Source organism: Bombus impatiens, unplaced genomic scaffold (assembly GCF_000188095.3).
Source record: "Bombus impatiens unplaced genomic scaffold, BIMP_2.2 scf_0058, whole genome shotgun sequence".
NCBI classification, from domain to species: domain Eukaryota; kingdom Metazoa; phylum Arthropoda; class Insecta; order Hymenoptera; family Apidae; genus Bombus; species Bombus impatiens.
Window position 1 is genome coordinate 59,904 of NT_176477.1, and position 18,410 is coordinate 78,313.

At 33.4% G+C, this 18,410-nt stretch overlaps 1 protein-coding gene across 2 annotated transcripts in view; it reads right to left on the minus strand.

Moving 5' to 3' along the window:
* The window catches only part of LOC100748798 (inositol-pentakisphosphate 2-kinase), an 81,625-nt gene that overhangs the window by 40,434 nt on the left and 22,781 nt on the right, over window positions 1-18,410 (minus strand). The window contains exon 2 of one of the 2 annotated variants that reach the window (XM_012393389.3): window positions 5,144-5,215. The gene's annotated coding sequence lies outside the window, so the exon portion shown is untranslated. Of the gene's footprint in view, window positions 1-5,139; window positions 5,216-18,410 lie in introns of both variants that reach the window. The other variant, XM_012393395.3, reaches the window with a different exon arrangement.

Below are 18,410 nucleotides of genomic sequence, written 5' to 3' on the forward strand. Positions count from 1 at the left end.
TTTGTTCGCGCAATCTAGAGTGGGGATAGTAGCCGCACTCTAATTGGGTCGTTCCGATTCCCACCATAACTGTCGGTCACGTGACCGTAATCTGCGCGATTTTGGCTGCGCAAATGTTTGCAGCTGCGTCCCGAATACGGATCGTCTGCGCGAATAAAGGTTCTCAATTGGTTTATGTATACTGTATACTATATACACTACCCACATCAAGCTTGCAATTGATAATTTTCTGTCCTCACAACATTTTTCTGAAATTTCAGTTACGGATACGCATATAAATATACTAATATACGATCTAAGAAATAAGAAATATTAAAGAAATATTAGTATTTTCTAGTGTAGATTAATTATACATTATTACTGAAAAATAAACGATTTAACAAATTGTTTAAACGTTATGTCAACCATTAGTGGCTACCAAAAGAATTGTACCTAAGCGAAAAATACCGAATCAATTGGTATGATTTGATAAGATTTGAGGAAAAGTCAGAAAGAAAAGTAAGAATGATATTTTCAAAATTAAAAAGGAACATAGTACGAAATAAAGGAGAATAAATTAATGCCAATTGTATTTCAATTGGTTGGTCAAAATGTGTTGAAAATCATACTAGTAATACTTATTCAAAATCATTAAGTAAAATGGAGCTATCAATTTTCTTGTAGAAACAAGTGATTAGAAACAGCGTTGAGAACAAAGTGTTGAGAAAACAAGTGATTAGTGTAGCTAGTATGACATCACAGAAATAACGTTCTAATATTATTATAAACATTTATAGTTAATATTATTATAGTGAATGTGTATTATTTACTTATTATTAGTCACACAAATAATTTACATAGCATTGATGGTTACTAATAAATACATCCTGTAGTCCTTTGTTATACAGATTACAAATTGTGCGCGATCTTCGCACTGGCCCACCAAAAATTTTATTCTCGCCCTGTTGATGCAAGATCATTTTGTGAAACATAAGGAGATATTCTGTTACAAACAGTGTTACCTAAAACCTGTGATTACGATCTCAAGCAAATCTCCCGTGTCGAACTTTTATCTTATGGCAATAGCGTATACGGAGTGTCGGTATCAATCATCGCGAAATGTAACAAAAAGTTAAACCCATAAACAATTTTTTCAGTTTGTGGAATATCTCACACAGGGCTTCCGCAGAAAAATTCAAAGATTTACAACGTTTTATAAATTTATTTTGGCATAAAGTACTCTGACGATGCGAGTAGTAAGGCGTCCATCGCATACGCAGCGATAGTCATTGGCACTAAAAGGGTTAAATAATATAGATAATTTTTGTAATATGTCTAGACATAACATAACATTATATATTATATTATATATCTTATATAATATTACATATTAATACTATACATTATGATATACTATTTAATAAATGTAACCTATCCGATACAAATTACATATTATAAGATATTGTAAAATGTTTCAAATATTTGTCACCTACTTGAAACCGGCTTGATTTATGATATAATATATAAATATGAGTTAGATCATTTAAAATATGGTTTGAAAAAATTTATTATGTAGGTATATATTGTAAAATAACATGCAATTACATATATATACTCTTTTAAAGGTTAAAGTAAAATTGTAGCAGATTTCTAAAATAATATTATACTTTTATACGTATTTATTAGACTTTTAATTCTCGATAAAGTATTCTTATTCTTATAAGGTACCTTTACCCTTATTGGAGATTTCGAAACAAGGCATTGATTTTTGTAATAGTCTAATATATTGTAACATGTAACACGTAATGAATATTATACGGTAGTACATGTTAATAATGTTTTCATTGCTCGAAAGTCCTTGAATACATTCAGTCTTACATTTGATGATATAATGTAAAAATGTATATATTATACGTATATTGGATTTGCGCTGATAACTATACCTTTCAAGAAGCACGAATATGTGTCGAGTATGAGGTTTTCATTATATATATAAAACTGCAAGATATATCACGTACCACGTTAATAATAAATTCTTGCACAATTATTCAAGTACGTTTTTTGTCTGAAATCCTTATTGTATCAAAATATGTCAAAAAGAAAAGCGATTCGATAAGGTCCTTGTACCTAACTATAAAATATATATAGATTACTCTAAAGTTACTTGATAGTTATTTACATATTTATAAACTGTATTACTAATGCAAACTACGAGGAAAAAAGGGTGAGCCTTGTTATACCTATTATTCTTCCACTGTTAAGTTAAGTAAATGGATATCATAATACATATGTACGGGTATTCGTTAACTAATATTACATTATGTTACATAATTCTACATTTCTGCCCTTCTTTCATTTTACTTGGTTGAGGTTAGATTATCTTTCTTTTCCTCCTTTATCAATATCAATGTGACGCTAATTATATTTAAATCAAAAGACGATACATTTTTTTATTTCTATTTTTCCTTTTTATTTTTACTGAATTCTATTTTTCTGTTTTATTTTGCTTCCGCTTTTTAAAAATTGAATAATATATTTCATAGGATCAATAAAAACAACAATTTAAAAAAGTGAACGAAGAATTACGAAAGATGACAAATTTTTATTTTCTGTTCGGAATATGTACTCGGTGCAAAATATATATTTTATATCAGTCAGATATCAGTCAATACATATATTATTTCAATTTCTGGAAGCAAAAATTTGTATTTTTGACCTAAGGAAAAAGTTAGCTGGTCGTTTCTAGTTTAAAACATTTTGAGGTAGTGTTTATCGAGGTATTTGAGGTGTTGATCGAGTTTTGCGACTTTCAGAATAAAGATTAAAACATTTGAAAAAGGAAAGAAGAGAGAACATGACAAAGTTGAAAGTAAAAAGTGAATATTGGATAATAGCAGAAAAAGTGACATTTTTCTGTTTCTATACAGTGGCACAAAATGGGCTACGATTACAAGCTAGAATTATAAAAATATATATATTCACATTTACAAACATATATATAATATTATATTATATTTATTTCTTTGCTCGAAATTCGAAAAATTCATTTATATCGTATTTCATTGAATCAAAAAACGCAGTTTACTGTATCGATTTTCTCACAATTTCCCCTGTCCATTTCATTCTACCGTCGGCATCGCTGGATTAGTTCCCTCCCTGACCAAGCTTGATAACAGCATACCTAAAGAACGTACGTAGGTATATACCTGATGGTCGAGGGTGATTCACTATCCATGATCTTACAATAAGCATCACCGACCCCGTACTGTTTAGCTACTTAGACCGAGCCGATCGATCGAACATTAAACCAGTCCCGTCGCATCAGTTTAGAAATACGTGTCACACATTATAAAATGTAGCCCTGCGACGAGTCTGACTGTTCTTCATTTAATAACAGCGACTACAAGTCCGATGCCGACAACCGTACGCAACCTTTATACCAAAAAACCTTGCCTGCCTACTCTTGTAACCTTTTCAATTCTTCTCAACTGCCCTCTGTTTCCACAAATTCTATCAATAGCGTTTCCACGACTTGGATCAGTAACTCTCAGTCTTCTGAGTTTACAACATATCAAAATATTAACGTAACGTAACGAAATTTTTTCTTATAAATATCGAAATCTACAAATACCATTTAGAATCGCGTAATTTCTACCACTTATTACTTTGAAAAAGAATAAAAAATGTTCGTTCGAAATTTTATGCAAATGTCCAATAAGTGACTGGGAACCACTGATAGAAGGGTGTTCTGGAAGCCAGAACTACATACGCATACATACATAAATCGTGCAGCTTTGAACGCAATGGACGTTGTTTCCTGCACTCTATACATTATTCCTCGTTTGTTTTTGAATAACCGCGATTACAATTAGCAATGATTTAAAATGTACATCGAAGATTCTAAAAAGATGAAATGTACGTATGAAAGCAATTTATGCGGGAAACATTTTATTTCATAATTTCAATATAAAAGACAAAAAGTGGGAAACTAAAAGTCTTAGAATAATAACTAATTTAATTAATTGACATAAATATTTGTAAATTAATTTATGAATTAGTCGAACGAAATTATGTAATTTAGATCGTCAAGGATTTTCAAAGCTTACAACTAATTGTCACAGTCTCGTCACAATTACAAGTAGAACGATTTCAAAGCATTGTTTGTTCGCATGGAACTATATAGGAGCTTCGCGTAAATGTAACAGACTTAAATTTCCGTTGCACGGATTACGAGAGAGCGCGCAAACAAATTGCCGATATTGTACAACGGTATAATGGCAATGGTATGATCGCGTTCAAGTTTGACACGGGATTCGTGGTAAAAGTTATCGAGCATTTCCGTCCAGCTTTATCGTATAGTCTTAAGTGCGATTAACGCTCGTCTGTGTGACTCAACGCTCAACAGTGAAGAACTGCCTGCACAAACGAGACGATACGATCGTGGTTTCTGTATGTACTGTGCAATATATATATATATATATATATATATATATGTATATTTTCAATATTGTATATGATATTCAGAAACGTGTTTGGACCGCTATACTAGCGCAATCCTCATACATATTATGTATAGTGCGTTGGAAAGTGCCGCGGAGCGACACAAGGGCAATGGAGGTACTTTTCTCTATTCTCTATCGCTCGCCCTCACGCGTTTCTATAATGCCATAATATAATATATATACATATTCCTTTATTTGTATAAATGACACTTTCAGTCAGTACGCGTTCTTAATTAAATAACATACTAATTAAATACAAATAATTCAATATTATTCGCATAGTAATAATATACTATAATATAATGTTGATCGCAATTCATCGTTTTCAGAGAAAATTAGATACTAAATATAAAACATTCGGGAAGGAAGACGGAATTCCGTATATCATATAAAAGGTATATGACAAGGATCTTGCAAAGGTATGAAAAGCAGGCCTGATTTGCCAACTGTTTCACTATGTAGAACATTTCATTCGTAATTCCGGGAGTTTACCGTTGCCAAGTTGGCAACTAAGAGTCGATCGATAAACTCAGATTATTCTGGCTGGCTTCATTCTCTGCGTATATGGACCGGTTTCGAGTAAAGTTTCCATACATATTGAGAAATCGTGTATTGCCGCCGGTTCTGCATTCTTCATTAATTTAGCTAAAGTACTTACTTACTTGTTTTTACAAGTTTCCCCTTTTCTCGCCAGCCACGACTCAGCGAAAGTGACGCATGTTCTTTAATATCACCTGCAACAGAAAGCTAAACATGAATGCATGAATATTACTTTCATTTTTCAGCTAATTACATATGTACTACAATTCATTATTTTGTCATTTATTTACAGCCACTTATAGTCACCTACAGCAACTTATAGCCATGTTTTTGTGTAGTTATTGTTCACTGCGATAAATGTTTTTGTGTATAAATTGTGTATAAATTGTAATAACTCATAACACATATGAGAATAATCCGAAATTTTAAAACTTCATTACTTCTTCACCCGAATAGTCCAAATCTGAGTACTTACTTCGTTATACACATATATAATAGGTACTAGGCAATAATGTTATTCCGTTATACATATAACCATATATGTCATATTATAACATTTCGTTATGTTAGCTTTTTAACAAACGATTATTATACAAAAGATATTCAAATCATTTCAAGGCGAACGATTTTCTTGTAGCTTCCAAGGCCGCTATCAAAGTTTCAAACACATCTACAACATTGTGATAAACGTTAAACGTTAAATGTTAAACGATTGATGCCTAAATATTCCTTTTAAATAGTTGGCGCACTTTGTAGTCGCCGTCTGTAATCAGCTAACGGTAAATCATCATCGCGCAGGATACACGAATAGATTTAATATTTCAACGAATGGCTACTTCTGTTGCTTCGTATTTTACTTATGTTATGTTATGAACGACCGCAGCAAACGAACTACGATAACTACGAAAAATATTTTTCAATCTAAATGTCTACTTCTAAAAGAAACAATTGTAGATAATTAATTTTTTTATGTAAATATTTTAAATTCTTTTTGATAAATAAGAAACATCGCTATTAACTCTGTGATTAAAAGTCGAAAACGAAATGTTGCGAATATATTTTTAGAACTAATATGATTTTAACACGTAAATACAAATTATCATGTTTACAATCTGCAGAGTGTAGGTATCGTATACATATATCGTATACATATATACAGGGTGGTTGGTAACTGGTGGTACAAGCGGAAATAAAAATTTTTCGTTTGAGGCTTTGTTTTGGAGAAAATCGACTTTGAATTTTCGCTCGGTACGCGTGCACTTTATCGCGTCTCGTTATAACGGATCTCATTGTAGATCGTTGCCTCGATGGAAAAATGAAAAAAAAGATTTTTATTCTATATTTTCGACTTCTTTTCTCGCGTAGAATCACCCCCTTTCCGCTTGTACCACCAGTTACTAACCACCCTGTACATGCATATAGGCAGTGATAGTATCTTATGCAAAAATAAATCGAAAATAGGGAATAATATGCTTTTATCTGAGGCTGATTACACGGTCGAATAGAAGGATGTGGTAAGTACCGCTATTATTGCTAGTACAAAACCGCGTCTCTATCTGACGCAACGCAACACGACGCGCCGTGGAAGAATACCGGCGAATACCGGTAGATTAACGTGACGCGCATGACCACGAGCACTGAACACTACGCTCGCGAATGTTTGCGAACGTTGACGCATCCTACGGTATATGCACCATTGATGCATCTGTGATAGATACTGATGCTAAAGCAAACAGTTACGTACTATATAAGTATATATACTTATATAGTATACTATACTATACCATATACTTTTCAATTCGACAAGTTTAAGATTAAAACAAGATCGCAGAATTAAAAGTTGGATACGACTGCAATGTCTTTTTGCAATTAACCCTTTTACGGCAGCGGCATTAAGATTATACAGCCATTATACAGCCATTATACATCCATTTACACATACACAAACTGTTGTTGTTAAGCATCCGAGCAATAATGCAATAGGATACCGTATAAATTATATTAATTAGTACTTATTGTTATTACTGAGTGTTATATACATACATATATGTACTTATAATATTGTTAGTTTTTAATTCATTCGTGTACATAATTATTACTATACTAAAGATAATTGAATTTCGTTTACACTTTACCGATAGAGATGTGATAGTGTAGATGTAGATACTGAAACAATGGTAATTGACGTATTGATGCACTTGTGACAATATAATAACTTAAGTGCTTAAACAGAATGATCGAGGGATATAAAGATTGAACACGATTGAACAAATGTATGTTACGATTTATAGAAATATCATTTCTACAAAAATATAAAAAAAAAATTAAATATACTGCATGTCGATAAAATAATAGTAGAGCATGTGCGTTTATCGAGCCTACAACCATTTATTTTATATAGTTAAATGGTGAAAGTAATCGACACTATTTAATACATATGTGTAGCTATGTATAGTAATGTATGTACAGGTTATATGCAGGCGACCCCAAAAACACGTCAAGCGGATGAGTGGCGGTTCTTTGTGGAGAGATAAGAGAGAAGTATACAGTACAATTTGTTCGTTCGTGGCTTTGTTTTCGAAAAAATCAAGTTTGAAAATTCATCAAGCATAATTGAACGTGACAAATTCCGACCTGGATAGAACTAAATAATGGACAGGGGGTCATTCTATGTGTGAAAGTAAGTCGAAAATGTACGATAAAACTTGTTCACAAGAAGCTTTGTTTTCGAGAAATATAAATTTGAAAATGTATCATACGCGTGGTATATTAAGGTATATTAAGGCCGATTCTTAACTAAACTCTATTTTCATGAAAATGAAACCCTAAGCGGAAAAATGTTATTCTCAATCTTTTACTTATTTTTGCATCTACAATAACATCTTATTGGTCGTTCATACGTACCCAATTGGTAATTAACCAAGTTCGAGTACGTGCAATTGACAAATTTTCAATTTTGAATATCTCGAAAACTAAGTCTCGGAGGAAAAAATTTCATTTTATACTCTTTTTATAGCGTATAATATATAGTATATAGTATCTAGAATCCGTTTTCACGATACAACGATTAAAGGCGGCATACGCCTCGTTACTATCCATAAATCGTGCCGAGAATGAAAATTAAAATTTATATTAAAAAAGAAAGGGTTACAAGTATATATCTATGAAACATACGTATGTACGTATAGTATACATAGCTTAGTAGATGTAATTTCCACGTCTAATCTTACGGTACAATTAAATCTAATATTTCTACCATACAAATATATCAGATTATTCATACGGAAACAAAGGATATTAGTGAATTGAATTGACAAATAATTATCTGTTACAGGCTTGCATGTATGTTTTTGTAAGTTGTTTGACAGCTTTTGTAATTTTACAAATACACATCAAATACAGTAGACAGAGCTAATTTATCTGCAACTTATAAAATTTCAATTTGTGTTTTATTACCAAATTTATTACTGTTATGCTATTATAAAAGAATTTGGTATTAATTAATAGCATTAGTATTAATTCCATAACACTGTTTAACAAATTTTAACTTTTTTCCGATGATGCAACCTTCAGTAGATGGATCTTGTAAACTTTTGAGCTAAACACGAATCTGCAAACTGTTTCTTTCCCAGAAGCCACAGTTATTGAAAAAAATCAGGTTTGAAAAAAATTGCAAATTTTCAACTTTGAAGATGTTTTGTGCTTTTTACAGTAACAAATATCGAGTTGCGGTTGAGACGACAAAATACTGTGGACTCTCCCGAATAAAAGGATATGTACCGTTACTGCATTCTAAATATTTAAATATTTTTAAACGATGATCAAGGTGAAAAGGACACCTAAAACGGACCACTTTTTGCTTACATTTTCCGATTTATTTAAAAAACTAAAGGACTAAAGGAAATTCTAACATTATTACGCGATAGAGCAGACATTTTTGCTAAGGAAAGGATAAAGAAAAACTAGAAAGTCACCTTTTAATTCCAATGAAAAAACGAAGAAGTTTGGCAAAACACGTGGCTACGGCAATGGCACTCAATGCCGGCGGCTAACGACCGCGCGCATTTAACGGTTCCGGTATGCCGAACGGTAGGCAAAGCATCCGTCAACGTTGAGTACCACTGTCGCCGCCCTGTATTCTGTCGAATATGATATTACGTTTCGCTTTTGCATTTAAATCAAAAGGTGATTTTCTAGCTTTTCTTAACGCTTTTCTTAATGCTTTCCTTAACATAAATCTGTTCTATCGCGTACTAATATTAGATTTTCTTCTAGACCTGTAGCTTTTGGAATGAATTGGAAAATGTAAATAAAAAACAGTGCATTTAAACATCTATAAATGTTTATAATGCAATAACAGTACATATCATTTTATTCAGGAGAGGTCACAGAATTTTTTCGTTTCAATCGCAACTCGATAATGTTACTGTAAAAGCACGCAACATCTCCAAAGTTGAAGATATGCAATTCTTCTTAAAATTGATTTTTTTCGAAAACTGCAGGGTTTAGGGAAAACCGGTTTGCAGATTCGTGTTTAGCTCGTAAATGTCTACAGAAATCACCTACTGAAGATTGGAAAATTAGAAATTGATTTGAAATTATTGAAGATTGGAAATTAGATACATGTTGAACGATGTAACAAACCGTGTTCTGAAGTCGAAATCTCAATGATAATCTTATTATTTATTGTTATAAGTGAATTTTGATCAAATGTTCAAATAAATAGTTCGGTGTTGCTTTCTGTCCTTCGACTATAATTTTTGAACGATTCAAATTTATCAAAATCTAATATGAAGATTTGCTAGGTTTAAAATTTGTTAAATCTTTTCTCTTTTCATTGTCACACTTTTTAATTAAGTATGATGACTTGTAATAACTTTTGAAGCCATAGCTGCGCAAATACATACAAACTGGGGAAGCGATAGTTTCATGAACGTTACTGATCTCGTCCAAATGCTTACTTTACTGCATACATATTGTTATTACTAACGTTTGCGAACCTCTTGCAGAGAGCGAAGGATTCGCGGCTTTATCGTTAAAGTGTTTACCAAGAACCGTTCCCCGAACCGTTCCGACTAAAACTGCAGTCATCGAGATCTCAACTATAGCACCTTCGTAACTTGGCAAACTTCCACGACGAACGAATATCAACGAACAGTCATAGGGTCGATTTAAAAATAGGATGGTGGCTCGTCCTTAAAGCCCACGTTACTTAAATACAGGTTTTCACACAAGAAATCACGCTTCGGGAAAAACATGTTTAGTGTTAAGAACGCTTTTTATAACACATCGTATTTGTTGAAGGTTGAAAGACGAATAAACTTTAAAGAGTAGGTTTTCCTATCTATATCGGTTTTCGTTTCAGAATTATAATAATACGCTCTGTATACAAATGCTATATACAAATGCCATACGTTAGTTTCTAAAAATTAATTTTATCATATCTTAATATGGCGCATCCACATGTACCTGCTTATAATCGTGATAATAAAATTAAAGTTTAGTTTTCTAATTAAATTACACGCTATCGAAGATAAGTAAGAGTTCGAATACTTTTGAGCGATTGTTGAATAATAAAGCGATATTTAATTTTAAATAATATAGTTCTCTTTGTAATATGTATATATACGTGTAAAAAGTATCAGGATATATAAAATAATCACTTGTAATATCAAAAGCTTTTAAGAAAGTATTATTCCTAATATGTTTGTACCTAAATACGAAAAGCGAAAAAATTGACAAATGATTTTCGATGAAAGTAGTATTGCAAAGCAGAAAACGAATGGAATGCCTGAAACCTTACGGCTAAGGGCGACTAGGGTAAAACGAACCATATGGTCGGTCAAATATAGCAAACTCAAAATTCGCCGGCACGAGTATAAACGGGTGCTGTATATTCAAATTATGGAGTGACCCTTCTCGAAAACTTGACGAAGGGGAAAGGAGGAATTACCACGTACAAACCAGCAGGCTTGCTTCTCTAAAAATCAATAGCGCTGCTTCAACCTGGTATACGCTGATTAGTAAAGCTAGCAAAATTCGCTCCAAAAATATTAATTTCCCATTAACTTTTTACTGAATAAATGTTACTCCGAGTATCGCTTTTAAATTTTGAGAAAAAGATATCACGAAAGACGCGAAAGATACGGATAATACGTAACGCTACTGCTCCAAAAGTATCCTATTGTAGTATCGTAACTACTTTAATTAGTTTATTAATGATAAGTAGATTGAACAGGTGTTAATTGAACAGAGAATAATGTTAAACATGAACGAATCGCAGTAAACGTATAATAATTAACACAACTGAATAATTAATCAACGACTCTCATCAACGCAATCCGCACTCTCTGACATCTAAACTCATACTGCTGTTAATTCGTTTATTGTCCCCTAGCAACCCCATGTCTTTTGTCTTAGCCTCACTACATACACGCTCAGCAACCGCTTGTTTATAATCCGTACAACACCCCCCATACACCTCATCCATGATACTACACTATTATTTCTAACGATGCGATACAATTACGTTCGAATGTTTGAAAAGTAATTTGCAACGACAAAATTGATATTTGTAGATGCCAAGCTCTATGAAACAGTTTTGTTATTTGAAAATCTTTTCATCTTACTTACAGTTACTTAATTTCTACACTATGAGGCAGATAAGTACACTCACAGCAAGTAACGATATAAACAGGTGACAAATGTTGATTTCCTATTAATTTATATATGTACACATTTTAGTGATATTCACATACTGTTATTAAAATTTCGAATTCAAATACTTATATATGCATAACCTATTCCAGAGGAAACAATGGGATCGACACTCTATTATTGAATTATTAATTGAACCTCTTGTTTTACGAATCCCTTTGATAGTAACTGAAGTAAGAACAGGCTCTAACGTCATATCGGCTAAAAGATACTTTAACATTATCACAATTTGTATTTGATAATGCCCAATTCGAAGAATTCGAATCAAAGTTAATGTTTAAACAAAATTTCTCACAAATATATTTTATCTGTATCCATCATATATCGAGCTGAAATTCTAATCCATACCATGAATTTTCTCGATATTGTCTATATTATAAGTTATAAGTCAACGGATTGAGTTTAGATAAGTTTTCAAATAAATATTTATTTTATATTTTATATTTTATACTTTCTACCATGCCAAGTATGGTAAAGTGGATTTTACAGTAGCTTTGAATACAATGAAACAAGCTTTACACGAAATGAGAATTGTAGAATATAGGAAGTAGAAATGGATTTCCATGGACAAAAGCAGACTACACGATTGTAAAAATATAAAAAAAGACGCGCAACGATCCGCATATGGAAACCTATAAAAGCGTGCACTTTTTTATCTGGCCAGAACACAAACGCGTCGCATACGATATCCTGCACGCTGCGCTGGCAAGCTGCCGACAGGTTTGTATCGAAGATTATGCCAAGAAGGACAGTTTTCTTGCGGTTGGTAAGAGTCTGACTCCATACTCGTATCTCTTCTTCATCTTCTGCCAGTTTTGCCTCTTCGGTATCGTCTCTTTCTTCCTTTCTCGAGTTTCTGTCTCACTTGACTACTTCGGTGTGACTAAGAGATTATCGATTCGTTTAGGGAGGTCAATTTTCCAACCTTCTTCTACGAAGCAGCTAATTTCCGATTCATTATTACCAACTAAAAAATAAATTTGAAACAGAGTAGTGAGAAATTGTTAGATTCAAGCAATGACTATGCCTACGAGTTTCTCGCTACATCTTAGAAAGTGTATAATTTATGTATACCATCAACGTATCTAAGCGTACATCTAAAAATGTCAAGAAGCACGAATGCGAAGTAGAAGCGAGAGACCAGAGATCGGCAGTCCGGAGGAAACGAGGATGTCGATCTGTGAAACCGGTCGGGTAGGTTGTGTGGCCCAACTACGTATAATACGACTTATACAACGCAATGTTCAAACAATCTACTGTACAGAGATGAGAAGATGACTAAGTAAAGAAGTGCGGATTTAATTCGTTATTTCTGATAGATTCAACACAGACATAAGGATAAGCACGCGTAATGTTCAAAATGGTAAAAAAAAGTGTCATATATACAAGTAACAGCATATAGCGGTATAACAATATAACGATATAGCGATATAGCAACGCATGATTACTTCTATTGCGTCCGTTTCTGGCTATCAAAACATGTATCGTCATTTTGACTAATTTTGTAATGTCAGATACTTTTACAACTACGAACGTCTCCTTATATTCTATTCTTCCTCCTTTCTTATAACTTTGCACAGTAACACTCTTATTATTTACCTACTTTGTTTACATTATTCGCTATTTATAAAAATTGCTCACATTAGCAATAAAATCAATAGGAGCTTCTGAAATTGATCATAAATATTTAATATTTACGTACCTACACATCGAAATTAGTACGTATAATGGTTCTAATATTAAGTATATTGGAAATTGTAATACATGTTGCATGTAGTACATGCACATTATGTATTATGTATTATGTTTAATACAAACTCATTGCAATAAACATTTAAAGCCAGCTAGTATTCGATAGATTATAAATTGTATTCTATAATGCTTCAACGAATAAAAATTACAATCCATAGCTTCGCTTAAACGTTCTAGAAGAAATTATTCAAAAGACAATATGTACTAATAAAAGTGTAAGAGTTCCATTATATGTTTCATTAATTATCAATCGTATTATACAAACATTCTTAATCTAATGTTTAATTAGTATTTTATGCTCTCTACAGTTTCCATTCGATGTACATAATATCTAATTAAACAAAGATTTTGTTCAATCTGATTTTCATTCTATATATATTTCAGTACATGATCGGTTAAAAAGTATTAAATTAAGCAAAAATTACGAGAATATTACACGTAATTTGTAGTTGAAAATATGTATCGATTTCATTAACATCGTATGTACAATGTAAATATGTACAACGTAGATATGTACAATGTAAATATGTACATATATTTAGCTGCATAAGTAGTTATCGAGGTTGAGATCAATTTTTCTACCTACGATAAAAGAGTGGAAGGAAGTTATGAAAATACGACACGCGAGAGTCCGAGTCCTACAAGTAGATGAAAAATCGAATATAGCACATGTGTATTGTGTAGTGTATGTATCAAGACGAAAGGAGGCGTGAAGGCTTGGCGATTTACTAACATCAGGGCCATCTAACTGTTTTGTAGATGCATCCTACTTTTCTTTCGGCGCGCGCGAGGTGCTCAACTCAAACCACGGATTGGTTAGCCATTCGATTTGGAAATAAACAGAAATCGGAGACGAAAAACATAGATGGTTTTACTTTCGAAACCTGTCTCTCGCCCGGATTTATCTTTTGACAGATTTTTACCTTGTTTTTCGAACAGAATGATAACTTGCACAAACACTTTTATCGTTAAAACTGCAAAGTAGAAACTGGTTTTCGGTTAAATCTACAGAGCTACTCATTTCACAACGATTATGCAAAAATATGAAGCTTCAAATTTTTAGTCGATATTTTTAGTTAATAAAACAACGTCGATCCGAAAACAAAAAGAATAACACTCGATAATTCGACTCAAAATACGATAAACGAACCCTCCATAAAAACGTGTAATCCTATTCTATATTTTCATGTTGATAAATTTTCTTCGCGTTACTTTGCGTGCCACAGAATCAATTGTTCGTTGTTCCTACTATTATCCTGACATGGCAAACAATGAAATAGGTGTGGAACAAGTTAAATAGAGGATGAAAAGAGCGGAAGGCTAACAGTAAGAGAGAATGAGATGTTGAACTCTTAAGCTCAAGCGGTCGCAGTCGTGCAATTGAAAATGAAGTCCAAGACGCGCGCACGCGCGGCCGTGCATATGTATGGACGTGAACGTGAACGTGAACGCGACGCGAACGCGAACGCGAACGCGAACGCGAACGCGAACGCGAACGCGAGCACAGTGGTCGAAGTCGAAGAAGCCCATCAGGGCCGGTTAACTTAACTGTTAGGTGGAACCTCCCTCCACTCGAAGAAAACTCTTCGTTCTACTTTTTTTTCTTCCCCTCCTTTCTGATCCTTGCGGTAGATCGGAAGCGGTGCTCAGCCTCCGCCAAATATATCTTACAGCCACTAAAATTCGAAGATTCTCTTCTTATACTTATACACAGGTTTATAATTTAAACGATAGAAGGTAGAAGAAGCGAAAAGAACAAAGCGACAAAGTACGTAATCAGAAACAGCTCAAAGCATTGACCGAGATTAACGAGTAGCGCCTCCTGTATTCGGAAAACAGAAACTCGAGTGAATGACGCTTATGTAAAAAGTAAAAGCTTATTGTTTCGTCTCTGTTGAACAATATTTACGTGTGACATGATGGTCGTGTAATGAAATTTTTATTTCGATCACGGAAGATATGTATGGTACTCGTCGAGAAGGCGTTTCTTGTAACGTTAATACGATTCTTTTTCTTAGTTCTTCATTTATTCACATTATTGAAATATTATTTTATTCTGTTGATAGCGCTTCGCTACTGTAGCCTACAGATGATACTGTATCACGTTGCTTCGCGAGAATAATTACATATACAATTTATCGATTAAATATTACATATGTATAATATTATATATAGCAACATATAATTAAACGAATTAGTTAATTCTGTTGTTTATCAGTAATCCTTACGAATGTAACTACATATAACTTTACTTTTACCTTTCGTTTTTATTTTATTACGATTGGAAAATAATTTGTAGTGTATTTTGTTTTCAATTGGAAAATTGCGCTAAAAGGTAAATTCAACAGAGATGAAAAATAATGGAGATGATAAAAATATCACAGCTCCGTTTTTAAAAGTTACTTTTACATCGGCTGTCGGAAATTTATAAAGAAAACCAAAATGTATTCGGGTTACGAACGTGTCTTATCAAATGTGTCTTGTACATTCTTCCTTTGACAATGAGTGAAAAATTGAACGAGAATGCATATTATGTATGTAGTACGTATATTGGGGCCGAATAGTATTACGTATACATAAAGTACAAACATGACCAAAGATTAACACCATGAGAATGCAATTATATTCTCAGAATATGAATATTCATCGTAAATTATAACAATACGACGCGCGTATAATCTGTATGGATTATTTGCACGGAATTGACATAAAAAACAAGAGAAGTAGATCCGTATTAACAAAAATTCAAGGACTACAATTCTAAAACAAAATTTTGCATATATATAATTCAGTGTTTGATTAAGAGCTGATTAAGAGCTGATGAAGAACCATTATTGCAAACGCGTGTATGTTAATTATACATTGTGTGATGGTGACAATACCTAGTTTGTGACTCGTAACTATTATTATTTTCGCCTGCTATTCGAAAAATAAAAAAGCAAACTTTATTGTATATTGAAATTTGGAATGAACTTTTATTCATATTTATTTATGTGATCTATTAATCAAATAATTTTCACGTGTAATTTTGTGATACACAACATACCTTTTTCTTTTAAGTAGACATGTTAAAAATTGACTACCAATTTGTAATCAGAATAGTGATAGAAAAACAGTACCAAAAGTAAACAGCAAAATACCATCAAGGAAATTTTAGTATTTCGACGTAGCACCGATCACGTAGGACGTAGGACATTACTAGATCGTTACACTGTAGTAAACACCAACAATAATAATTATCATCTACAATTCATATACAGGGTAGTTGGTAACTGGTGGTACAGTGGTCGAAAATATAGAACAAAAATTTTTCGTTTGAGGCTTTGTTTTCGAGAAAATCAACTTTGAATTTTCGCTCGGTACACGTGCACTTTATCGCGTCTTGTTATAATGGATCTCATTGTAGATCGTTGCCTCGATGGAAAAATGAAAAAAAAAAAAAAAATTTTTTTAAATGTTTATTTTCGACTTCTTTTTTCGCGTCACCCCCTTTCCGCTTGTACCACCAGTTACCAACCACTCTGTATCGGAATAAAATAAAATAAGATTCAGGGAAGAATATTTCAACGAATTCGTTTAAAGTGTTAATTTGTTCGAAGGAAACGAATCAAATAAGTAAAATGTATTGAAATTATTTAAAACTGAGATTACAAGATGACCAATAACAAAACAGAAAACAAAACAGTTTTCCAATTTCTGCGTCTGTAGGGAAGGAAGTTTGTGGGAGAGCGTCGGTGTTAATGAACAGAAACCTTCGAAACGTTCGAGCGTTCCCGAGGGAGACTAGGTTAATGGTTATGGTTAATGTTAATACATTGCACAGAGTAGGCCTCTTCTCGAGACTTTCTCTCGAGCCGAACCGCCACGCTGCTGTATATTTACTTAAATCAAAATAATGTCGAATAAATTGCCCGGAGCTGTCTACTGCTCTTGGAAAGTTGTTCGTTTTGATTCGTTTCGTTTCTCCATTGCAACCTGCGATAGAAACAATATTGGCAACCATTTTGATGCTCGATCCGAGTTCGAAACTACGAACCTCGACGATTACGATCTCTTGTAGTTTCAGTCGTTGTTACGTCGCGTGAGACAAATCGCACGCCATCCCTCGTCTGGCCGCCAAAGGCCTTACGCATCGTACTGTCGGTTTTTGGATGGTCCTTAGAACAGTCCTTAGGTTTATTGTGCGCTCTTACAAATTATGGAGAAAGCGGGTAGTGACCTAACGGTAAAAGCGGGTTTTCGCGTGAACAATGTTGGTAGAAGGCTTCATCCACCTATTCTCATTCCTTAACGTTGGTCATAACCAATGGGCATCGCGGATCGTTACCCTCACTTTCCTAATGAAAAGTGTGACCAACGAATCCGCTTTCTTCATACAAAACACCGACCCCGAGCTTTCCTCCGTAATAACACGAGAAAGAACTTGACTTGTTCTTTGCACTTGAGCTACAACTACAGAACAGTCACCACATCTCTGGACTTGTTCCACGGTAACAGTCAGTAACAAATCGAGTAACAAACCAGTAACAATCGAATAACAGTCTGAGTGGGTAAAAAGTCAGTCATCACAGTCGCCAAATCGAAGACATTCAATCGACAGAAGTCACATCATCACCAACACGAAAAGAGTCTCAGGCCGTACTTACTCGTAGTTTGGCAGTCAACATACACACAATTGTATCCAATATTGAAGTTATTTAATTGTTGGAAATATATATATCATAACCTGTTAAAATCAGCGTTATACTCACTTAGCCACCCCTATTATCCTAATAGAAGTAGGGGATCGATCTATTTGTGGCGTCAATTATTCGAATCGTAACGGGAATTTATGACTTCCGTTGACGCGCTTCTTCGAGATCGCGTCTCTCCGCGAACGGTCGAAACAGTCGTCTTCGTTACTTTTCCGCAGTCTTGGAA